This window comes from Aquarana catesbeiana, linkage group LG05 (assembly GCF_042186555.1).
Source record: "Aquarana catesbeiana isolate 2022-GZ linkage group LG05, ASM4218655v1, whole genome shotgun sequence".
Taxonomy (NCBI): Eukaryota; Metazoa; Chordata; class Amphibia; order Anura; family Ranidae; genus Aquarana; species Aquarana catesbeiana.
The window spans coordinates 52,907,958-52,934,948 of record NC_133328.1 but is presented as its reverse complement, the minus strand read 5'-3'; the positions used below and the strand labels follow the sequence as shown (position 1 = coordinate 52,934,948).

General features: G+C 41.7%; 1 protein-coding gene across 1 annotated transcript in view; it reads right to left on the bottom strand.

Annotated features, from left to right (window-relative positions):
* PLXDC2 (plexin domain containing 2) overlaps window positions 1-26,991 on the bottom strand; it is an 803,122-nt gene that overhangs the window by 615,971 nt on the left and 160,160 nt on the right. The gene's annotated exons all lie outside the window — the stretch shown is intronic.

Here is a 26,991-nt window from a genome sequence, read left to right as displayed (position 1 = left end):
ATCACGCACCGGGGAGGACCGTGGCTGTGTTTGTGGAATATTGTAGCCGCTTTTAGATGCTTTTAAAGATGTAAGTGCAATATTTTTTACAACAAATCCTTTACTGATTTACAACACTATGAAGCATCTTATATTCTCTGCCTTTTGGAGTTGGAAGGTATTGATCTGCCTGTGTTGGTTGGCTTATGTGATATGTTTGGTGGGGACACCAGTGCTGGGATTCACAGACGGGGTCATATCTGTATTTGGATATCTGGTGATGAGAGCATTGGCTCTTTATACATGAGTGGCTTATATCTCTATAATTTGGAGATCAACTTAGTCCAGTAAGAGGAGTGAATATATGTAGGGATAGCGCCTCCTGAGCACGTGGACACAGATTTGTTTTTTCATCACAGAGCACCATTGGAGTATCTGTATAACCATTTGTGGATTGGAACTGTTTCACATGTGTGTGTTGTTTACCTATTATAGTCATTCATTTTGATGTTGTTTTATGAAATATGGGATACAAATTTTAAAGTTTATTAATAATATATTTTTTCTATTATTACTATTATTATTTTTATGATATGCATGTCACATGAATTGAATATATTCTATTTATTAATCTTACTTCGCACTAGGAGTTATTAATACACTTTTAGTGAGAGATACATACATTTTAGGGTCTAAAATTTTCATTATCCATTTATTTATTTTTTTATAATTTTGCTTCCTATCTATGCATTTCAAGATTTATGGGGGGCAAGTGCACTTTTATGTTGGTATATAATTTATTTTCGGTGTCGTGAGATACAGTATCAAAGGAAAACGTTGTCTGATAAGTATAAGCACGGTCGACATGGTCAACTAACTGAAAGAGACAAAAGGACATTGCATAGGATTGTGACCTGGATTTTTGCATGAAGAGTGGTATCAGATTCCATTATCCACCAGCCACGATTTATATTTGTGATTCTCCAGGGGAATTCGGGTCGTCTTGGATGCCAAAAGCAGTCCAGCGCCATATTAGGTAAGGATTTCATTCTTTTACCATACTTGTTTCCATAATTTTGTGTAAACATAGTATACAGCAATGGCGGCTGCCCCATCAGGGGCGAAGGGGCACCGCCCCCTTAATCCATGCGCCCGACCCCTAATCTACATGTGGGGCGCCGGACGCATTGATTTTAATGGTATTTTTTTTTTTTTTGAAGCACATGATTAGAGCCTAATTGGCTTCAAAATGGGTGGGCTCGGGGCACCCAGTTGTGTGACATTAGCAAATGAATATTTACTAATATCTTCCTGCTTCTCTTCCTGGGCAATCAGGAAAGTGGACCTTAGACCCGATTGGCTAGGGAGTCTTAGGATTTCCTGCCAGTCGGGTCTCAGGACCCACTTCCTGCTCGACCGGGAGGAGAAGCAACAGCCCCAGATCTTTCCTCGGCAAGCTGGAGTGAGGAGCAGCAGATGGTGGGGGGGGGGCAGCAACAGACTCTTCCAGCTTCCAGGAGCCCTACCCCAGATCCAGCACCACCTCGTCATCGGCCTCCTACGGTAAGGCCACTGATCGCCGGCTTCCTGACCATCCCGTGGGGGTTGTGGGAGTAGTGAGGGGGTCAGGTTTGACGCCCGCCTCCCCAAAAAAAAAATATTGAGCACAAGCTGCCACTGGTATACAGTATATATTGTATTTTAGTTGAGGTGAGCTGAAGTCATATTTAGTTACATTTTCTTGAATGCCTTATTCAGTTTGCACTTACTAGCCCTGTGAAATGTATTGTGCTCTATAGCACCAACAGCTGGAGCCATCTGGAGGCCAACCATTGTCCGTGACAGTTATTCCAAAGCTGCCAAGGAAACACTGTTACACACTAACGAAGAACTAAATCTGAAATACTGCATAATAAACATTCAGCAGCAAACAAACATGCTTTGATGTTAATGAGAGGAAGAACTACAAGAATATGTCTTTGACAAGCGTGAAGGACCCTCCGGGTTTCATTAACTAGTGGCTGTTTTCACACATTTTTTCCTCAACGTGTAATTCATTCCAATGTAAGATTTCCTGAACATGGGAGATTACTGAGAATTACATACTCTTATTCAGCTGGTTCGCGGTGGAACGGAAGAGGCGATAAATCACTCATAATAGCACAGTGTATTGTGTAATACGTTTTGCAGAACTGCATACAACGACTCTCTTAATTGTGTCATTTCTAAAACATGTCAATTTCTTTAGGAACTGATTTGTAAACAGAGAAGGCATACATTACTGAGAATATAACAATGTTCATACATTTCCTCTGTTTAATATTTCCTATAGCTACTCTGTGAACCTATACTGTGCCCACACTAGAGAAAATAACAGGTTCACTTAAAGTGCATGTCAGGGAAAAAACATATGCACTATATCTCTGCAATGCTTGCATTTTTCCCCAAATGTTATCCTAGTAAAGACCATGCAAGTACAATAACTGATTTGCAAAAAATGCACTTAGCTCTTAAATCCCATTGTGGGCTCACAAAACACAGCATTTTTTTGGACTGCTTGGTGTCAGCCCTGACCTCTTTTTTGTTTTGCTAAATTGCTCAATCCCTCCCACTTTCATCTCTACAACATTGAGTAGTCTTTTTAACAAGGGTTCCATGAAACCGTAGGGTTCCTTCAGAGGTTGCTGGGGCCTCTCGCGCAATGGGCAATTTCTGACTCTCAGATAACGAGTAACCACTGACACCAATTAACTTTTTAGCTATATGTAAGGGGGCATTTTTCCCAGTGACCATCAATGTAAGGGGCATTCTTCCCAAGGACCATGAAAGTAGGGGGCATTCTTCTAAATGATCTTTCATGTAAGGAGCATTCTTCCTAATGACCATCAATGAAAGAAACATTCTTCCTAATGACCATCAATGAAAGAAACATTCTTCCCAGGGACCATCAATGTAAGGGGCATTCTTCCCAATGACCATCAATGTAAGGAGAATTATTCCCAGTGACCATCAATGTAAGGGGCATTCTCTCTGATGACCATCACTATACGAAGAATTCTTCCCAGGGATTATCAGTTTAAGGAGAATTCTTTCCTGGGGCCATCAATGTAAGGAGCATTCTTTCTTGGGGGCTATCTATGTAAGGAGCATTCTTTCCAAAGACCATGAATGTAAGGTGCATTCTTTCCACTGACCATCAATGTCAGAAGAATTCTTCTCTGGGGGCCATCAATGTGAGGAGCATTCATTCCACTGATCAAGAGAGTTATGAGGACCTTCTACTAGTGATCAACAGTGTAAAGGTGGCTAAATGGTTAGCACTTCTACTTGGTAGCACTAGGGTTGTTGGTTTGAATACCAATCACAGAACTACCTGCCTGAAGTCTGCATGTTCTCCACATGCCTGTGTTGGTTTCCTCCGGGTACTCTGGTTTCCTCCCACACTCCAAAGACATGCTGGTAGTTTAATTAGTTCTTGTCTAAATTGGCCCTAGTATGGATGTGAGTTAGGGACCTAACTCCTTGAGGCAGGAACTGATGTGAATGTACAATATAAATGTCAATTGTTTGTATTATATAAATACCTTTAATAAATAAGGGGGCCTTTTTTTCACTGATATTCTGTGTACGGGAGCATTTCACAACTGACCACCAATTTAAGGGGGCCCTTTAATGACCGACAATGTAAAACCACACTTTTCCATTCACTACCAATGTTAGGGAACATTTCTCCACTAACCACCATTGTGGTAGGGAACACTAACATTTTCACTGCTTGTCTTTCTTTTCTGCCTATTATTATTTCCTTTTTAATTTCATTGTAATTATTTAAAAAAAAAATTTATATAGAGCAACTCTGTGTCAATTATATTCTTTATGTATGCTTTACATTTCTTTGCATTTCCAGAAGCGCTACAATGCTCAGCATCAAGATTCCCATTATATTCAATGGTGCCCGTTCTCGTCTAAGCAGCATATCGCTAGTAGCTTGAAAAAGTTCATGAGCTTCTTTGGGGCAGAGTTGCATGTTAAAAAATGCCTGAAATTGGGTGTAACATGCATTTTTTTAGCAGTTTCTTACCTCTCCTCCTCTGAACTTCTGAAAAGACCCAAAATGCAAAAAAATTACTCCAAAATCACCTAAAAATACTCACAGGTGAATGGCAGCTTACTGTTCACACTAAAATCCATTAAGCTGTAGTTTAGTAATTGTGAGCAACGGTTCCCTATATTATAAAGGAAGTTGCATAATAAATAGGCAACATATGACTATTTATTCTCCTTGAAACATTGCAAGTTGTGTGCATAGGACACAGGACAGCTCCCAATAACAGACATGATCAACGTAATTTTTTTTCCAAAGGCATGTTTAACAGATCAACAAGAAGCAAAAAAGTGAAGTTCATTGTTAGGGTTTGCCTACACTTGAAAGCAAAATGCAAGCCCTATTAAAAAATACAATATTATTCAGTGCAGGCAATATCTCATGCATTTGTTGTCTTATTAAGCTTTAGCCCCTATGTATTTTTTATTCAAGTGTTTATAAATGTACTCAAATGGCCACTTGCTTTGCCATCTTCCTCTCCATGATAGGGACTTTGGGTGGGCTGTAGTGGCACTGTGGCAGACTACAAATCCCACTGTAAAGAGAATTAAAATTAAAGCACCACACCACTGGTAAGAGGTCCAGACACAACTTCATTTCATTAAAATGTCAGGGGTACAATCCAAAAAAGTATCCCATGCATTTTGGGGTCCAAGCTCCCCCTTCATCATGGCTAGAAAGAAAATAAGAAGATTTCCATATCAATAGGATCACATGGGATATTGTATCAATATGAAATTGATATGGAAATCTTATTATGTTCTTTCTAGCCCTGATGAAGGGGAAGTTTGGACCCCTGAAACAAGTTGGATACTTTTTTAGAATGTACCCCGAGCTTTTAATGGAATAAAGTTGTATCTGATCCTCGTAGAAGTGGGGTGGCACTTTAATTTAAATTCTGGTTACATTACACTTCAAGCCAAGGAGACTGTGGAGATCCTCTGGGGTGTAAAAGTCACCTGCCCAGGAACCAGATCATTTACACCAACATAAATACCTTAAGATAACAATACCAGTAAGATAACCCTATGGGTCCAGGGCTATCTTTCCATTTTCCACAACTATAAAATTCCCAGTGAGCTTTGTTGTGCTTTTCATGGTTGCTCTTCAGGAGATTGACAAGCAAAACTCATCTGAAGGTCATTCCCTCTTGCCAGTAGCTGAGATGAACTCTTAGAAACATCTTACATTCAGGACATAGAGGTGTGTGACCAGCCTACATGGTGACAGTGCTGAACCACAAGGTTACATCACCTCACAGTGCAGTAATTCTGAGGTATCGGGGTGGAGGGTACAAGGTTGTCTCCCTAAAGCAGGAAGGAGCTTTAACTAATGGGATCAACAATGGAGATAAGCTGAACATACCTTGGTTCAATTGGAGCAGGGTTTGGCAAGCATGACTAAATTTAGGGTGCTGAATCTGAACCCCATTGATATCAATAGGACCAAAATGTAAAAAAAAACAAAAACAGTTCTGGTAATTTTCCTGTAAAATGGACAAGAGATTGTCAAACAAATGGCCTGAGGAGCTGGGCACTGCCATAGGAAACATGTACAAAAAAACACACTTTTAATCATTTCCCTTGGCTAGGAGCAAAGTTATACAAACATAACAAAATATGTTGAATGTGCTTTCCCGAACATTGTAATTGCTTAAAGTTTTTTTTATACAAAAAAATGACAGTCTATACTTTCTAAAAGTGTTGAAAACTTCTGTCGCCATAACAAATCACTTTTGCTATCACCTTCTCTTTTAAACAAACAATTTTCTAAAATTATTGTTTTTTCCCCCCTTTCGTCTTTAAGGCAGATTGAGACAGTTTTTACGCTTTATTAAACTGGAAGGTCATAACATATTTTACAACTGCTGACAAATATTCCTATTAAATGGAGCTGCTTGCCAAACAAAGATAAAGTAAACACAGACGGCAAAATCACCTTCGCCAGCACCAAAAGAGACTCTGTGCTTTTTTTGTCATAAATCTACAAAGCACATTGATTTTGGAACCACAATGCCTCATGAATTTTCAGTATTACATCTGATAGCATAATTTTATTGTCACCGTCTAGACTGCTCTCCTAGTAGACTTGAGGAGAATGACCCGCAAAAGGGGAAATGAATCAAGTTCTTGTGTAATATTACCTTTAAAATTAAATCACAGATGAAAAAGTTTGTATTATAAATTTATTTATCAGACAAATACATCATTAAGGTCAAAAGTTTTACAGTTTGAGGTGGTCATAAGGAAGATCTATGGGCTGTATTCCCTAAGAGGTAGAGGCCAGTGGATTGTAGAGGTGAACTAATGGTGGATGATTAATGCCAGTTGATATCTGTTTTATCACTGGCGTCACAGCTCTCGTAATTTTACACAGCAAACCTTCCTAAAAATCACAAGGAAAACTTAGTTGTGTTTCATCAAACTCCTCTCCACAAGCTAGAAAATCTACCTTGTGCCATACAAGCGAGCAAACTTTCCAGAGTTTAAAGAATTCCTGGTATGGATATTTTTACACAGTTGCATTGGTCCAGCTTGGACCAATATAACTTTGTACAGCAGGGATGTCCAACCTGCGGCCCACAGGCCACATGCGGCCAAAGATGGCTACAAATGTGGCCCAACACAAAATAGTAAACTTATATAAAAATATTGATTTTTTTTTAGTAATTTTTTGGTAAAACCGCATTTACATTTAGTGAACACATACAGCCGAAGAAAAATGTAACAGTGTCTTTTTACTGGATTTTTAGAAGTTTCATCTTCCCAAAGAAAAATATCCCATTCTTCACAATCATGCCTTATTGATGTCATCAGTTTTCGGCAGCACCTATATTTGTGAGCAACTATTTGCAAGGATGAAGCACATGAAGGGCAAAATTAGAACCCAAATAACTGTTGAGCACCTTGAGAATTGCAACTACATCCATCCAACCAGATATTGATACGTTAGTGTATCACCAACGGTGTCAAATATTGCACTAGTTTTATGTTACCCACTTTTACGTTAAAAAAATTACAAAAAATGAAGTTTTATTCCTCAGATAGGTACATTATCTATATCAGTGATTGTTACCTTGTGATCTGCCCACCTTCTTTCTGCTCATCATCTATGCTTATTGTTAGTGTACTTTATGTGTAATCCAAGACAATTCCTCTTCTTTCAATGTGATCCAGAAGAGTCAAAAGTTTGGACACTCCTGATGCACAGAATATACGCTACCTGTAGGATACTCATGGAAGCTAAAAATCACTATAGTAGGCATGGCTACTCCAGTGATCTCCAGTAACCTCCAAGTCCCATTCCAAGCCGCTGCTCAGCTGCTTACTGAACACAGGAGGTCATGCCCTCCGCATGGACACCATTCAGAGAAAGAACACTTTGCATTTTCTCAATAGATGCAATGTGTTCTCTGATTGGACATGGTGGAGACTAAGACATCACTGCCACACCTTTCCACCACTTCCAATCAGAAAACAGATTGCACCATTGAGAAAATGATAAGCGTTCCCAGAGTGGCCCCATTGTCAAGTGGTTAGCCTCCTGTGTCCTTTAAGCAGCAGGGCATCCACTCAGCACAGGACCTGAAATCTATTGAAAAATCACTGGAATAGCAATGTCTACTACAATAGTTTACAGCTTCTAGAGGGATCCCACAGGCATAGAATATGTATAGCAACATTGATCCAAAGTGGACCAATATAACTATGTAATAATATCCATACCTGGAATTCTGCTCTAAAATGTATCTAAAGCCAAAACATTTTTTTGGATAGAGTAGGAAATGCCTTTTAGTATGCCAAGTTTTTTTTCCATTGGATGAATGTATCTTCACTTCCTGTCTAAAAGACACAACAGAAATTGAAAGAAAATGATTCCTCTCAATGGGAGAATTTCAAGGAATGTCAAGTAAGGGACATCCCTTCCTAGACAGTTGTTAGTGGAACAGTTGTCCCTACTGAAAGATCTTCTCCATACCTCCCAACTTTCAGTAAAAACTATGCCGGAAAAAGACACAGCCCCTGCCCCCTGTTCTCCTTCATCCAGAGTGGGAGCACTCTAATGAAGGAGGTGTGTTACTGGCCAGATTGCCAGGTAAAAACAAAGGAAAAAAGCCTAAAAAAGAAAGCAGCCACTACATCTAATGATTGATAAGCTACAATATATTCAATTTTTGGTTTTGGGTTCAATATCTCTTTAACTATTTTTTAATGCTGCTAGAACTGGTAAATATATGGAAGGTAAATTATATTTTTACTAACTTTTTATTTTTTTTTTACATTTCTTCAGTTGCTTCTAACGAGCAGGGCCCTCTGATTCCACCTTATTTTAAATTGATTTCTAACTGTACTGTGTGCCCCCAAGTTATATAAATCCTGAATAATAATAATAATAAATTCCAATAATCAAATTAAGTGGCGTCGCTACAGGGGGCAGGGGGGCAATCGCCCCCCTAGGTTATTCCTTATAACTTCATGTGCCCCCCTCCCTGCCAGGGGCAGATTGTATCGGGCAGGCTCGGCTGGACTCCGGCAGAGGCAGACTGGGCTGGGCTCGGGTGGAGAGGCGGGCCCGGGCCCACAGTGATGTGATATGGCAGCTGTCTTCCATTCCCTAACACTGCGCTGAAGAAATACCTGAGAAAGAAAGGAAAACGCTTAAAAGCTTGTCTTTTAAGTGTTAGGTTAGTGCAATAAAAAGGTATCATTTCATACTACATTACTCTCGTATTTTGTAATCCACTTGCCACTGATCAAATTAACTATATAAGTATTGTCTACAATGTACTCTTTTGTCTCTCTCCCTGCTCGGAGATTACGAATACCTACATTGTCGATGGTCTTTATGTCACCTAATAAAAATGTTTGAATTGAAATAAACATATAAGTAGTGCATCAATCAAAGAGAATAGTGTGTAACCATGAATAAATATCCAATTAAATACATGATTTGTGCTATTAATTCATCTGAAATTGTGCCTAAACCATAATTAGTATATAAACATGCATAATCAAATTAACCAAAATTTCATTAATCACAATGTGATTTAAAAGCTTATACGAAGTGCAAAGAAGAAGAAACGTGATATAGACCACAAAAGGGTAACGTTCATTAGTGTTCAAATCTCATTCTATGAGTGTGTAAAAGAAATGCACTAAATATTCAATCTTCAGTCCAGCGTGGTGCTGCCCTCTTCTACCTCATGACACGTATAGCTGCTCACCTCCACAATGTGACCACTGAGCACATATAAGGTAAAAAAACCTTCCCCTTTAAGGGGTAATCAGTATGAGGCCTCTGGACAATCCGGACTCCATAAGCAGTTAAAATCCCCAAATAGCCACAACAATCATGTAGCGGTTCTCAACCTCAGTCCTCAAGTACCCCTAACAGTGCCATGTTTGCAGGTTTTCCTTTATCTTGCACATGTGCTTTAAATCAGAGTCAAGGGCTTGGTATTTTGGACAGCTATTTTATCTAAGAGAAATTCCCAAAACGTGGTCTGTAAGAGGTGCTTGAAGACTGAGGTTGAGAACCACTGTGAAGAAGAGAGGAAGAGACTTTATTAAAATCGCAAAGGGTTAAAGCAACTTACAAACAGATGATAAAAGCACAACTCTCATCAGGCATCTCATCACCCCAGAACAAAGCCGACAAGCCGAGTACACAGGTATCTCTTACACCTTTGGGAATGACACACGGATCCAACTAACGTGATGATGTCATTAGTATCAGGGCCACCCCTATACGCGTTGCGTCCAGTCGGGGCCTACTGAGAAAGTCCTGAGATTTAAACTGCTACTGTAGTCTGGAAGAGAGATTTGAGTACTCCAGAAAGAGTCAGTTCCCTAGCACATCCCCCTCTCTCCTTGTATGTCCTAACCCTCTCCACTTCTAAGAGATTCTAAATACTGTAGCGGCCCAGCTCCTCAGCCTCTCCCCTCACCGCCCTAACTAACCTTTCATGTAGCAGTCAGGGAAGGAGTGACGATGAATACTATAGAGCTTATATATCAAACACAAGGCCCGCAGGCTGGATCTGACCCACCAGGCCTTGTCATGTGGCCTTCGCACACAGTTTTGCAGCTGAAACGTGGTGGGGTTTGGGGATGAGTTTACACACTATGCATAGTGCACCTCTAAATCCTGCCCCATTTACACAGCACACCCCTGAACTCTACACTCTGTATGTGTCATAGTCCTGAACCCTGCACTCTGTAAGTAGCGTACCCCTAAATCCTGCACTCTGTACAAATTGCACCCCTACACTATTTACATAACGCACTCCTGAACCCTGCATTCTGCACGTAGCCCACTCCTGAACCCTGCACATTATGTGTAGTGAACCTCGCACTCGGTAATTAGCGCACCCCTGAACCCTGCACTCTGTATTTAGCAAAACCCTGAACCCTGCCCTCTATATGTAGTGTACCCCTGAACTCTGCATTCTGTACATAAGGCACCCCTGGAATTGCACTCAGTGCACAGGGCACTTCTGAACTCTGCACTCTGTAAGTAGAGTATTCCTGAACTCTGTACGTAACACACTCCTGAACACACTCCTGAACCCTGCACTCTGTATGTAGCGCACTCCTGACCCCTAGCCTCTATATGTAGTGCACCCCTAAACTCTGCACTCTGTGCATAGGGCAATCCTAAACCCCACTTTCTGTATGTAGCGCACCCCACTGGCCCTTTTAGGGCAACCATACTGCTGATACGGCCCGCAATGAAATTGAGTTTAATACCCCTGCTATAGAGTGTTGAGTGACAGCTCTGAGTCTGCTGACCTCCCATCCAAAAATGGCAGCATCCAGCAGTAGTCTCAGGGGTTTTGGATGACTACACAAGGGAGGATCTTATGATAAATACCATGCATCAAATACACTAAATGATCATATAATCATATGGTAAGATTTTTGTTGAAATGACAGGGTCACTTTAAGCAGTTGTAATGGTGTGTTGCACTTTAATCCTAAAGCCATCCTTTTCTGTACACATTCCAAGAATCCCAAGCCTAATTAGATTAAAAAGATTAGTATTTCTGACTTTGTGTTACAGCATCAGCCTCTGTACGCCGGAATCCATAAAATGACATGCTACTTTATACACATTTTACTTTATCACCTCTTCTGGAACATATATTTAGACATTTTTATGATTCTTCGATGCTGAATTTGTCCCGGAGGAGAAGGAGAGCTAACCTGGAGTTGAGGAAGAAAAACAAGTGATTTGCATTGAAAGTGTTCATCTCCTGAATGTTTGGAATAGGTTGGAAATTCAGCGGACACAAATGTTACAAACACGCATCTGTTGTTAGCTTCATTCCCCCGCCAACGTCACGACCAACAGTGTTTTTTGATTTTCTAGATGTATTATTATTTCATAGCAATGTAATTGGTTGCACAGGGAATTTTGTATTTCATATTTTGTACGACCTTACTTTATGATTCCCCCCCCTCCAAAAAAAAGTCAAGTCAAATACATCTTAGGCTACTTTCACACTGGGGCGTTGGGGGCGTCGGTGGTAAAGCGCTGCTATTTTTAGCAGCGCTTTACCGTCATTTTAACGGCGCTATTCGTTTGCTAGCGTGGCAGTTTTAACCCCCGCTAGCGGCTGAAAAAGGATCAAAACCGCCCGCAAAGCGCCGCTGTAGCAGTGCTTTGCTGGCGGTTCGGCAGCACTGCCCATTGATTTCCATGTGTGTACACCGCTCCTACAGCGCTGCAAAGATGCTGCTTGCAGGACTTTTTTTACCGTCCTGCAAGCGCACCGCTCCAGTGTGAAAGCCCTCGGACTTTCACACTGGAGTGAGAGGAGAGGCTCTTTACAGGTGCTATGTAGGTGCTATTTTTAGCGCTATAGCGCCTGTAAAGCGCCTCAGTGTGAAAGCAGCCTTATGCCGCGTACACACATTCCAACAACAAAATCCATGTTTTTTTTCCGGATGTTGGCTCAAACTTGTCTTGCATACACACGGTCGCACAAATGTTGTCAGAAATGCCAAATGTCGAGAGCGCGGTGACGTACAACACGTACGACGAGCCAAGAAAAATGAAGTTCAATAGCCAGTGCGGCTCTTCTGCTTGATTCTGAGCATGCGTGGAATTTTGTGCGTCGGAATTGTGTACACACGATCGGAATTTCCGACAACAGATTTTGTTGTTGGAAAATTTGAGATCCAGATCTCAAATTTTGTTTGTCGGAAATTCCGACGGAAAATGTCCGATGGAGCCTACATACGGTCGGAATTACTGACAACAAGCTCACATCGAACATTTCCCATCGGAAAATCCGACCGTGTGTACGAGGCATTACAGTTCACATCCTAGGCTCTATAGAAACAAGTAAATGTGCCGTAATCCAGTGTGAATTTTTTTTACCTCTGTGTATGAGCTTCTTATAATAAAGACCTGTTACTGCTGCTCTCTCTCTCCTTGTGCAGGGTGACTGGTCTCGTCTCCGCCCACTTTGTAGTTTTCTACACAAAGCCTGTAGTGGGTGGAGCCTGCTGGGCCCATCCCACAGCTCTGCTCTCTGTACAGCACCTCCAAGTATACAAGGTAATATCTGGGTTTTCAAAGGCATTCTGTACACACAAAGATAATTTATATAATAGGGAATTAGGGAATTTAAGGAATATATTTAGACAAACTTTTCTCTGCCTAGATTTCAGCTTTAAACAAGTATGAAACCCAAAACCAAAAATGTAATATATTGCAGTTTACCAATCATTAGATTTGGTGGCTGCATTAGTTTTCTTTGCCTTTTTCCCTCTGTTTTCATCTGCTAATATGGCCAGCAACACATCTCCTGTATTAGTGAGACGCTACTCTGGATAAAGGAGCGCAGGAGGCAGCAGCATTGTCAGTCTGGGGGGAGGGAAGTGTTGGCAGATTAAAATACACAAACTAATTGAAGCCAAACTCCAGCTCACACTTTATAATCAGTTACAGCAGGCAGTTTTTGTTTTCTTTTGGGAAAAAGGTTTTAAAGCGGAGTTCCACCCCAAAGTGGAAAGTCCGCTCATTTGTCTCCTCTCCCCCTCCGGTGCCACAATTGGCACCTTTCAGGGGCGAGGGGGGACAGGATCCCTGTCCTTGACATAAAAATAGATGAAACAAAATTGAAATAGAAAACGATGCAGCCATCACATCTAAGAATTGGTAAGCTGTAATATAATAAATAATTGCTTTTGGGTTTAATACTGCTTTACCCCTTTCAGCACTAGAAGGTTTTACCCCCCTTCATGACCAGGCCATTTTTTGCGATACGGCACTGCGTCGCTTTAACTGACAATTGCGCGGTCGTGCGACATTGTACCCAAATACAATTGATGTCATTTTTCCTACTAGTAGAGCTTTCTTTTGGTGGTATTTAATCACCTCTGTGGTTTTTATTTTTTGAACTATAAATAAGACCGACAATCTTGAAAAAAAAAACAAACAATATTTTTTACTTTCTGCTATAAAACATTCCCAATAAAAAAAAATTAAAAAGTCAAATTTCTTCATCAATTTAGGCCATTATGTGTTCTGCTACTGTACATATTTTGGGTTAAAAAAATCCCAATAAGCATATTATGATTGGTTTGCGCAAAAGTAATAGCGTCTACAAACTCTGGGATATATTTATGGCGTTTTTGTTTATTTTTTTTTACTAGTAATGGCGGCTCTCAGCGATTTTTAGCAGGATTGCAACATTGTGGCGGACAAATCTGATACTAAGTGACACTTTTTGGGGACCAGTGACACCAATACAGTGATCAGTGCTAAAACAAAATGAACTGTCACTGTAGAAATGACACTGGCAGGGAAAGGGTTAACATCAGGGGCAATCAAAGGGTTAAATGTGTCCCTAGGGGGTGCTTTCTAACTGTGGGGGATGAGCTTTGACTAGGGGAAGACAGAGATCCGTGTTTCTGCTTAGCAGAAACACAACATCTCCATTTTCCCCTTTGACAGAACGGCTTGTTTACATTCTGCCTCTCCTCAGAACGATCGGCGGGTCCCGGCAGACATCGCGTTTGATTGGCTCCTGCTGTGTCCAATCACAGTGGGAGCGGGTCACCGGCGGCGCACGCTTCAGACCCCATGCACAAAATCACGTACAAGTATTTAATTTCGCCCAGGAGGACCGCGAGTAACTTTTCAGTGTATTTCTACTGTTTACAGATTATAGTTTCTGCTTATTTGCTAGGAAGTAGTTAGCATTTTGTTTGTTGTAAGAAAAGCCCGCAGCAAAAAAAAAAAATAAGCGCAGGGCTACATGAAATGTGTACACTGTAGGCTGGGTAAGTGAGGGTTAAATATTTCTGCAGTTAACTTGGCTCACAGGGAATTGGTCAGAGCGGTGTAAGGGGGAGGGAGTGCAGAGGAGAGGTCAGGGGTGCAGACATCCGGTCAGCACACGAGGAAAGGAAACGTTCCCGCCCGCCCTAATAATTTTTTAGATTGGGTTCTAATTTGTAATATGTTTGCTGTCTTTGTTTTTTCTGTGTTTTCCTTTTTTCATGTTCTCTTAGGAAGTTCGGTTGGGTCTTTGGAGGCCTGATGGAATTACAGGATTGGGACACATATGAGGTATCTGCTGAAGGTGGTTCGTCCCCGAGTCGGTGCAATGCGACAGGGACCATGGAAATGGTTAAGCTGATATAAGGTAAAGAGTTGGATACGTAGTGCCTCCAAGGATCGACAACCAAAAAGTTTATGCTGTGTTTTTGTTGATATTGTTAATTATTTTACTTTAATAAAGGGGCCATTCCATTTTTATCCCAACCTTTGGTGTCAGACTATTTGTAGTAGCAATAATAAGGGGCTACAATATGGGGATGTAAAATGGGTAGTAGAGGGTAAACATAGGACAGGATACATATGGGTTACCCTTTCATGTATATCTACCAGTCTTGTATTGTATAGCTAAAAATTGTAACAGTTTTGTATGTTCAGCTTTTTGCATTTAGTAAAAGCACATTAATACATTGCAGAGGTCAAAGCTTTCTTGCTTTATTGCAACGTGACCTTACTAGACACTATTATTAGTTAAAAAGAAAGTAAGCGGTAGCAACCGCAATACCACAAAATAAAAACTTCAGAGGGTTTGATCTGCCTGCGTTTATGACCTCGCTCTAGAGGGGGTCCATCTGTTCCGGTAAGGGTCCCCACTTACAGAGTGGGTTCTTCTCCTCAGATTGGGATCTTTTCCTCCTTTTCCCCTCTCTTCTCCTGTTGGTGAAGGTGGACAACTCTTGGAACAACTCTTGGAACTTTGTATTTCAATGGATTGCCTTTTTTTACCCTTTTTTTCATCTTAATGGAATTTCACTATTTTTTTTTTTAATTTTATTTTTGATTCAGTTATGTTTTCGATTATTTTTTTATATATTCACTCATTTTGATTCTTATTATTCACTATTAAGTTATCATATGTACACATGTTTTGTGTTTATGGATTTTTTGAACGCTCAATGTTTATTTATTTATTTGCATTTTATGTCACTTGATCTGTGATTTTTTTTCACTTCTAGCGCAACTTATTTTTTATTATTATTGTTTACGTGCGTTTACATGCGGCTGCGTTTAGAACATTCTTGCCATTTCTGATGTGCTTCCTGTTGTCTTTCTTTCCTTGTTGCCGCTGCTATCCGCAGGAGAAATAGTACACTGAGATTACCTGCAGTTATGTGCAGATAGCTGCAATAAATCGTTCCTGGACGCAGTCAACTTTATTTTTTCTATCTGCACAAAACCGCATGTAACAAAACCGTCGCTAAATGCAGTGTGTGAATGGGGCCATAGGAAAGCATTGTGTGAGTTTAGCTGCTGTAGATAACTTGATCTGTCCGCAGCTAAAAGCACAATTCTATCCGCCCGTGTGAAAGGGGCTTAATTCCACACCCATAAGCAAGGTCATTCACATGGACCCCAACCACCCTTTCAGCCAAAAAAGAGCAACACACACTTTAGCTTACACAGCTGCATAAGCAAGTTTTATTCTTCTGCAGCAGATTAGAATAGAAATGTATTATATAGACATTTCAAAACACCATTTTATATTTAGCTGCAATATGGATGAAATCCTTTATCACTTTCAGGCGGAATGGTATTTAAATGCACTCAGGTTCCTCTACTTAATCCCCCTTCTTGTTTTATCTCTGGGAAAAATGGTGAAAAGAAAATAATTACATTTTTTCCTTCTGTATCTTACAACAAAAATGAAAGTACTTTGCCTGAAATAATACATCTGTGAGTCCCTGAGGAGGATTTTCTCTCTCAAAGAGCACATTTAAGCAAGACGGATCAAAACTCTATGCATATATATCTTCATGTCTGAAATCAAAGTCCAGGCTAAACACTTCCTTGGTGCTTACAATGCTCATTTTCTTGTACATTCTAGAGGAGAGCGGGACCAATAACGGGAAAGGAGGAGGCAGCCAGAAAGGCAATACAAAGGGCCTGGACTGGCAAGCTGGCCACTCTGGCAATTCCTATAAAGTATTTTTAGTTGGATTTCTGGGCTAGTATGCGTTCCAGTGTGCTAAGCCCCAAATATAACCATTTTCATAAGGTTACAGTTAAATTAGAATGCATTCACTATTGTGTGGTGTGATGACTTACTGACCTATTTGCAATATTTGCTCATTACATATTCACATAGCTCCCAACTGTCCCTGATTTTGAGGGACTGTCCCTGATTTGGAGCAATGTCCCTCTGTCCCTCATTCCTCCTCATTTGTCCCTCTTTTTGCTCTGATTTATATAGATCAGGGGCGGATCCGGGGGGGGGGGGGGTGGAGGGACAACGGGGCAATTGCTCCCCCCGAAAAAATATGAGCGGGTGAGCCGGTGGGTGAGCGAGCGGATGGGCAGGCTGGTGAGCAGGGTGGTGAGTGAGTAATCATGCCGCCGGCTCGGGCGGGCAGCTGGCGTGTGACTAAGGCTGAGCGAGCAGGCAGGTGTTGAAGCCGCTCCCCTTCTGAATATGTGACTGAAGGGACGTTGCGTCGCGGCCATCTTGGTACTCCCGCACTCGTCTACAGTAAGCCTAGTGTTATAAGTCGGCAAGCGGACATCTTTATACACCCACCAGAGTCTTGCTTTTCACAGTTATTTTTAACAGTAAACTCAACTTATATTTCACTAAATAAGCAGAGTTTACTGTTAAGAATAACTGTGAAAAGCAAGACTCCGGTGGGTGTATGAAGATGTCTGCTTGCCGACTTCTAACTCTAGTGTTACTGCTGACAAGTGAGGGTGTACAAAGATGGCCGCAATGCAACATCACTTTGCTTGCATATTCTGAGTTACATGAGGTAATGAGTTACATTATCTCTCACTGCCCGCCCTCAGGCTCAATCTGGGACACAGCCACTGGCAAGTGACAATCTGCATCTTGTGGCAGGCGACATTGGCAAGTGACAATCCACATCTGGTGGCAGAGGATGTGGCAAGTGATATGGCATGTGACAATCCGCATTCGGTGGCTGCCAACAGTGGCAAGTGACACGCTGCTTCTGGTGGCAGGTGACGTAGCAAGTGACACACTCGGGGCTCCCACTGATTCTGCATTATGGTGAGTTGAACGATTTCATTTTACATTACAATGTAATAATAGAAATAATGCGCTTCAATCATCCTGACACCATATCAACCATGGTGCTGTGATGATTGAAGCGCCAACACCAGCCATTGCCCCGAGAAATTGCCCGCAAAATTTTCTGACAGTGCCCCTCCCGAGACTAGGCTCTGGATCCGCCCTTGATATAGATGTATATAAAATGCACTTTTTATCTTTCAAAAAGTGTTTCCCAGTGCTAAACCTTTCATCCGATTTCTAAATTGCTGCATTTGTAAACTCTAAAAGCCAATATAAAGGAATAGTGGTAGTAAAAAAAAACACTTCTGGGTTTCCCCAATTTAGCTTTTTGTACAATTCTCCTTTAAGAGGGTGTGACAGGGGGTGTGTCCTATGCCTGCATACTTTTGCTGATAGGTGTCCCTCATTTCCATCCCAAAAGGTTGGGAGGTATGTATTCATGTGTTGTGCCCTACTTAAAGTGTTACCAAACCCAGGACCCTGCATTCACTATATCTGGTCTCCCACAGTACACAGAATCTGGAAATGCAATAGTTTTAGTAAATATAAACTGCTGAATACCTTTTTTCATCAGCAGTATATAGCAGTCTTGAGACTTCTATCAGTGTCTTGTTAACCACTTAAAGACCAGGGATCTTTTTCAGACTTGGTGTTTACAAGTTAAAAACAAGTTTTTTTGCTAGAAAATTACTTAGAACACCCAAAACATTATACATTTTTTTTCTAACACCCTAGAGGATAAAATGGCGGTCATTGCAATACTTTTTGTCACACCGTATTTGCGCAGCGGTCTTACAAGCAGACCTTTTTTGGAAAAAAATTCACTTTTTTGAATAAAAAAATAAGACAACTGTAAAGTTAGCCCAATTTTTAAAAATATTTTGAAAGATAATGTTACGCCGAATAAATTGATACCCAACATGTCACGCTTCAAAATTGCGCCCGCTCGTGGAATGGCGTCAAACTTTTACCCTTAAAAATCTCCATAGGCGACGTTTAAAAAATTCTACAGGTTGCATGTTTTGAGTTACAGAGGAGGTCTAGGGCTAGAATTATTGCTCTCGCTCAAATGATTGCGGCGATACCTCACCTGTGTGGTTTGACCACCGTTTTCACATGCGGGTGCTACTCACGTATGCGTTCGCTTCTGCTCGCAAGCTCGTCGGGACGGGGCAATTAAAAAAAAAAAAATTCTTATTGATTTTACTGTAAACATCCCTTGTAATAGAAAAAAGCATGATAGGTCCTCTTAAATATGAGATCTGGGGCCAAAAAGTCCTCAGATCTCATATTTGGACTTAAAGTGGAGTTTCACCCAAAAGTGGAACTTCCACTCATCGGATTCCTCCCCCCCTCCGGTGTCACAGTTGGCACCTTTCAGGGGGGAGGGGGGTGCAGATACCTGTATATTACAGGTATCTGTACCCACTTCCGGCATAGATAGCCACAGAATCTGCGGTTATTTACGCCACTTCCTGCTCCCTCCCCACTGCCTGCTGGGAAACACACGGGTCCCAGAGGCAGCAGGGACCATCCGTATTGCGCTGCGCGACTCGCGCATGCGCAGTAGGGGACCAGGAGGTGAAGCCGCACGGCTTCACTTCCTGATTCCCTTACCGAAGATGGAGGCGGCAGCACCCGAGGACGGAGAGACGGTTCGGCCTCGGGTGCCGACATCGCGGGTGCCCTGGACAGGTAAGTGTCCATGTTTTAAAAGTCAGCAGCTGCAGTATTTGTAGCTGCTGACTTTTAAAAAAAAATTTTTCGGCGGCGCTCCGCTTTAAATGCAATAAAAAAAAAATTTCATTTGAAAAAATTACAACAAAAAAATGGCCCTATAAGATGTATGGGCGGAGCTGACGTTTTGACGTTGCTTCTGCCCTGCTATGGTATGGAGACAGGTGGGCGCCATCTTCCCCTCACTCGTCTCCATACCCAGCTCCAATATGCTGACACAATTTTACCTCTATGTGAGTGTTTTAATCCTTTGTTCCATATAAAGTTTACACTGTCTGCACTTAGAAGGTGCTCTTCCTTTGTTTTTTCAGTGCAGCTTGTCACCTAGCCTCTGCTCTATCAGGAGATGGTTTGGGGAAAGTGGAAGAAGGGGAGGAACGGAGAAGACAGGATCAAACAGCCTTTTCACACAATGCAGAGTGAGTATAACAAGCATGCTTTGCTGCATATACAGGCTGATTTTACTGTTGTTGGTTTAGTAACACTTTAAAGCAGAACTACAATGCATCTGAGCACCAGAAACTCTATTGAATTGATTGATAATGATCAAAAAAACACCCTCCAAGCATTTCTGGCCATGGCCACCTTGTGTAAGGACCGATGGTTAATGTAGCATTTACTTCCTGGAATCCATCTGTTCTTAGCTCAGGCATGCAGGCAGGAAGGTGAGCTTAGCTGGGAAAACCCTTCCTTCCCTACTGAAGACTCCTGGAATGTATGAAATCATTTGACTAGGACTGGAAACCAGAAAGTAACTTAAGAAATGTAAAAAAAAAATTAAACAAGTAAATATAATGTAGCATTAACCCTGTAGGAGTCGCTGAAGTTAGGGTCTCCCACTGCTGCACAGCCAGTCACATAGCATTTCATTCATTCACTCCAACTCAAAAACAGTCCTTGGCTTGTTTGTGTTATTTTTTTTAGAGGATGATTACTTGGATGGGGTAGGGAAATTATGGGATGCCCAACTTGTCCAAAACACTGAACCAGAAACAACTTCCTCCCTATTTACAAAAGTCCTATTCTTCCTGTCTTCCCTCTACCTGCACAAACTTGGTGCCTTTGTACAGCACACGTTGCTCACTTCTGATGGGACTAGCAAGGTATTGCTAGTTCAGCAAAGGCCCATTACAGGCAGGAAGTCTTAGTCCATTGACAAAATAGCACAGATCAAGTGAACAGCATAACATCTCTACCTCTGCGTTCCTGCGGCCACTGATCCCAGCTCCATTTTCCTGCAGAATGCTAGCCCACCTGGCTCCCACGTCTGGCTGATCTTCCTCCCTGTCCTCCCGACTGACTCTCTGCACCAGTCCTGCCTGACTGGCACACACACATGGAGATCTCCCAGGGCAAGTTTAGATGAAGACTTGGCACAACCTGGTCTTCAATAAATCACTGTTACAGCTGCCAGTCTTCCCCCTTGTCTTGTCCCTGCTGATCTATTCACTGTCTCTGCTTGCTCCTTCCTGCCTCCTCTCCAGCATAAATCCTTCCAACTGCCTCCTGTGGTAGGCTCCTTCCAGGCCAGTATTCCGGAGCTCCCAGCCAGAGGTAACCCCCCCCCCCCCCCCGGGTGAGGGGTCCCTGAATGGCCATCAACAGTCTCTCCTCAGCACTGCTTCTCCATCTTCCACCCGACTCCCCTGCTGGCGTGGCCCATGTCTATTTAAAGGCTTCTTTGGGGATTAGCTAAAGGCCTCTAAATATATTCATGAAAGCTCCTCCTCACCTCTGCCCACTAGTTCTAGAACATTCTTCAATATTCCAGATACCAGGGGGAGACACCATAGAGCTGCCAGGATGAGTCATCCAGCCCTGGCCTCTAATAACCCTGACCCAATTTTATGATTCAGGTTTATCCCTGGCCAGAAAAATGCTTTTACCTATTCTCACTTCTAGTAGCACACACTAGAGGCTGCTACAATAATATACCTTCCAATCTATTTACTAATGCTAGTGGCATAGAGATTAAAAATCATCAATGTTGACTAATCGCAAGTAAAATTCAGCAGGCTGGTTGTGCCCAGGTTGATCGATCGATCAACTTGGTACATTCAGCCTGCCCATACACAGTTAGAATCTTAAATTCGAATCTATAGCCGGTATTACATTGCGTGCATTGAAAATATAATAAATGAAGGGATGTATTATATAAATAGCTACATTATTTTTGATCTTTTTATATCTGCCTGGAGTTCAACTTTCAAATGCCCTTCACATGGGGGTCATCCAGCTGCAGTGCATCCCTTTCGGCATTTCAGTGCACCAAGGTGGGACAAGTGCCAGACTGCGGTTGGATGGGGCTGAACGCTGTACCAAGTGGTACCGGCTTTTAACGCCCTATGCCCCTGTTGCCCAACCTGCAGCCCTTTGGTATATGATGTGTGGCCCTTGGACTTTAGCAGTCTGTAGTGGGAACATTGATTAGGGCTGCTTTTTTCAACCAGGGTGCCTTGAAGTTTCTTCAGGGGACCCTTGGCAAAATGCCTAAAAATTGCCCCAAAACTGTATACAAGCTGGTGGGTGGATGAAACCTGCCTTTTAGTTACACTAAGCCACAGGTTTTCATTGTATATCATGACAACTTTCTAGCTGCCAACCTCCTAATGACCAATGACATCATCAGTTGATAAGGAGGATGTCAGTTGCCTGCATGTCACCCTTGCCTCTCTCTGTCAGCTTTGGGGTCTCATTAGCTGATGGAGAAAAACTGAGGGAGAACTTGCGAGAAACATTGAATACTAGTCAATACCAGTTTGCAAAAGTGTATTTGCTTTGGAAGAATAAATCACCTCTAACGTTGGGTGTCCTACGTGTATTGATATTGCTGCATTAAAAAAAGTAAAATAGTAAAACTATTAGAATCGTTTTTACATTTTAGAATGGGATGCTTAAAGACTGTCCATAATTTTGGAGGGTGCCTTGAGATTGTCCATGATTTTGAAGGGTGCCTTGACTGAAAAAAGGTTGAGAAACACTGGATTAGGGTAACAGAATTGATCTTTACTAGCCTCGTGTAACATGTATCCAGTTTCCTATTGTCTTCTGCAGCATATCCCCAGCCAAAAATGTAGGATGTCCACCCTCTCTGACCCTCATTTCCTCTATTAGGTTTGCCGTCCTCTCAAGCATTACATATATTGAATGTTATGTTTGGCCCTTTGGTGATATAAGGGCCCGCATTAGATGCCCCTTACGCTTATAAGTTAATAACCACTGCCCTATGTGTTCAGGGATAAGGGTCTGAAAGGAAGGTCTTGTGCCAACCTATACGCCAACCTTGAAGTCTCACTCCCCTTCATGATTCTATATAATATCTAAAAATGACAAATCTGGGAAGACTCTGAACATGGCCACGGCAAGTGGGCTGAGCTGTGAATTCAGGTTCTAAAATCTTACTTCTGCATTCCCTGCCAGATAAAAGAAAGTTGTCGTAATTCAACTTTCCGGCTCCTACCAAAAACTGAGCTTTGGTTTCTGGGAGGACTGACCTTTTTATGATCTGTCTCAGCTGTCACCAAAGAAATAGTAACACAGTGTGCGACTTGGCAGTGCGGCTTTGATAAGGCTTTAGCTGTTTGATGTTTCTTTTCTCCTAGAAAGAAATAAAATAAAAACCCCTAGCAATATCTTAGCATACTTTTCCTTCGAGCTCCGGAACACGTATCCATCACGGATTGCGTTATGATGGCTTCAATAAAACAAAATGCCAGAAAAGCATTAACTCGTTATTAAAATCAGATCAATGTGTTTGAACAAGTATGTAATGTGCTTATTGTACACTTTGGTAGGCTCCAGAAAATGAAATGACAAGTGTAGGCCAAATTCCTCTAACCTTTGACGGGAATAAAATATAAATCGTGGGATACAGTCATCCAGAAAGCTATTATGCGCAATGTGCATTAAATAGGGACTTGCAATCAGATGACACAATATTGGGACAAGACAATCTGCTTACAATGTGCATTTTAAAGAGACTGAGAGCTCATAAAGTAAAATTAAAATTAAATGAAAAACAATATGTTGGATGATGGATGTTGGATGATTAAAGCAAAACGCATTCTGGATTTAAAGAAATAAAGTCAACTCCAAGCACAACTTTTTATTTTGGATATAGAGGGGAAAGTGTTAGAGCCTCTGTCTGGTTGTTATCACTCTCTGTGTTCTTGGAAATTCAATCTAATTTTGTGTTGTGGTGAGAAACTAAGGCCAATCATGAGTTGTCACCACAACAAAGAAGTTTGAAAAAATCTTCCAATGCGGTCATGTTCTGGTGACAAATGTCTAAGGTAAATTTCCTCTAACTTTCAGTGAAATTTCCTTTCAGTTCCAGTTGTGCATTTGGGACAGACAGTGACAAGAAATATAATGGTCAGCAACCTTTTCCTTATTTTTCAGCACAATAGTTGTGGGCTCTCTGCAGTGCACACCTGCCTCAATTATGAGTGTTTAAATAGATTGCTTGACTCTCAGTCTGGGCCTTAGCAACAGGTTTGACTGACCCTGACTGCCCATGTTCTGGGTTTTTCCTGATTGTTTGGTCTGCGTTTGGTCTTGGCCACCGTGCCGCAGTTCAGTTTCAGGGTCTTGGCAATCTTCTTATAGCCTAGACCATCTTTACGTAGAGCAACAATTCTTTTTTTCAGATCCTCAGAGTTCTTTGCCATGAGATGCCATGTTGAACTTCCAGTGACCAGTATGAGAGAGTGAGAGCGATAACACCAAATTTAACACACCTGCTCCTCCATCACACCTAAGACCTTGTAAAACTAACGAGTCACATGACACCAGGGAGGGAAAATGGCTAATTGGACCCAATTTGGACATTTTCATATAGGGGTGTACTCACTTTTGTTGCCAGCGGTTTAGACATTAATGGCTGTGTGTTGAGTTATTTTGAGGGGACAGAAAATTTACACTGTTATACAAGCTGTACATTCACTACTTTACATTGTAGCAAAGTGTCATTTCTTCAGTGTTGTCACATGAAAAGATATAATAAAATATTTACAAAAATTTGAGGGGTGTACTCACTTTTGTGAGATACTGTATATATAAATAAAAAAATATTTAGAGCCCTCCCCCACACACACCTACAAAAATTGCATGTGTTGGGGTGCCTACATATGAAAACGGCGATTGTCCTATACATGTTACATATCAGCGGGCACACCAGAGTGAGAGCAATAATTTTGGCACCAGTGCTCCTGCATAACTCTAAACTGATGACCTGTAGGGGCTTTTAAAACGCTGTGGGTGCACACAAGTTTAAGGTTTGACATGGGTATCTATTTACTCAGCACAGCCTCATTTTTATATTATACCCAAAAAAATAGGTAATAAATTGCATTTATGTGTCCAGAAATTAACTTTAATGTATTTTTTACTGAAATGTTGCCTTTCGTAAACAGTTGCGTTAATGTGTGTGTGTGGGGGGGGGGCAAAATGCACCTTCGCCTAAGTAGATAAAGATCCTTGCATCCGCCCCCAATGATGTCATCTCTGTGGTCTCGCCTGCTGTAAGAATGTTCAGTCTTTGACTGATAGCTCCATGTTAGGTAACATCTGATTGAGTCCGATTGGCTGGCACTGGCTCTCCAAATCTGGGTTAGGCAACAGTGCCAGCCGGTCCATAACGGGTGCAGGGGCGCCACCCCCCCCCAGTTTTGCGGGTCGCCCCCCCCCTAGTTTGCATGTGGCGCGCCAGACTAATATGAGGGGTTTTTTTTCAATGCCATGATTAGAGCCTTATGCCGCGTACACAAGAGTGGACTTTTCAGTATCAAAGGTCCAACGGTCTTTCCGACAGACTTTCGATGGAGTTACGATGGACTTTTCGAATGACCGGACTTACCCACACATGAACGGACTAAAGTCCGTTCGAAAGTCCGTTGGTTTGCACGTGATGACGTACGAAGGGACTAGAAAAAGGAAGTTCATAGCCAGTAGCCAATAGCTGCCCTTGCGTCCTTTTTTTTGTCCGTCGGACTATCATACAGACGAACTGAATTTTCGACCGGACTCGAGTCCGTCGGAAATATTTGAAACATGTTCCAAATCTAAAGTCCGTATGATTTTCGACAAAAAAAGTCCACTGGAGGTCCGATGAAGCCCACACACAGTCGGATTGTACAACGGATTAATTCTGTCGGACCAGTCTGGTTGAAAAGTCCAGCCGTGTGTACGCGGCTTGAAAAAAGGTTGGGCTCAGGGAGCAGAGCACTGCGCCCCAAACCCACCCACTTTTGACACTGTTGAATCAATGTTCGCTATCGGTTTCTGGTTTCTCCTCCCCGGCCAATCAGGACAGGAGGTGGATCTAAAGAAGACCGGGTTAGCCGGAAGGAGAAGTTGGGGAAGCCATGGCGCCGTGACCCTGGAGGGGTGAGTGTGGACCTGGGGGGGGGGTTTTCTTTGCCACCCCCCAAAAAAGTTTAGCACCAGCCGCCGCTGTTAGGCAGGCGATTATCAAAGCCTGAAATCAGGACAGATTTGAAATACTATGCCTGCTCTGTCTAAAAACAAATACATTTTATACTAATAAACCTACAACTAAAGTGTTTTTTTGATATCTGTCTGGAAATCATCTATAAAATATTTAAAAGTGACCATAAATCCTCCAATCAGACATATGCCTTGTTATATTTTTAGGATGACAGTAAGCCTATTAGTATACAAATATTGTTATTGAACTAATTATTATGTCAGTGATTAGGGCACGGCTCCCAGACTGATTCACCAGGGTGCAAAATAAATAAGAGGAAAAGATCAGAGATGCTAATTAAAAATATCTACAGAGCAAGATTTAACTATTTTGCAAAGTTCATAACTGTCCTGATCCGGAGAAATACGCCGTCTTCCATCCAGGCAATAAAATGTTCTGTAAGGGAAGGTGTCTGACAACGAAGAGGAAATATTGTATGTTAAGGAGGTTTCTCTATTCACAGGAGAGCTACTTGTTTATTAAACAAGCAGAATTTTAATTAAATCCCTTTAATTAACAGCACGGAAGATAGCATTTCTGCAGAGTAGAGATTGTGCGTCTGGTACGTTTCCAATCAGCAATGGTTCTACTCGTGCCAACATCCTGTTTGAAAATGGCACTATGTCTCCCTCCCTCCCATACTTGTGTCAGACGATGAGAACAAGCTAAACGGTGTGATGACCGGCCCCCGCCTCCGCATGTGTTCCCATATCCACCGCTGAATAAGTACTTGGAGCTATATTATATTATATTATATTTACATCAGGCATACAGCTAAACACACAGATCACTTACATACTGTATATGAAAAACGTTTTTAACTGATTTGTATTTCTGTCCATCCAATCCAGCAATTTACACAGCTCTGCTACGCAGTACAACCCCATCTAGCAGGGCAGGAGATTTTTTTTCTGCTGCAGTTAAAGTATATGCATAGCTCCCAGCTGTCCCTGATTTCCAGGGACTGTCCCTGATTTGGAGCAATGTCCCTCTGTCTCTCTTTCCCCCTCATTTGTCCCTCATTTTGGTCTGGTCTATATAGTTGTATATAAAATGTACTTTTTATTTTTTTTAAAGTGTTTCCCA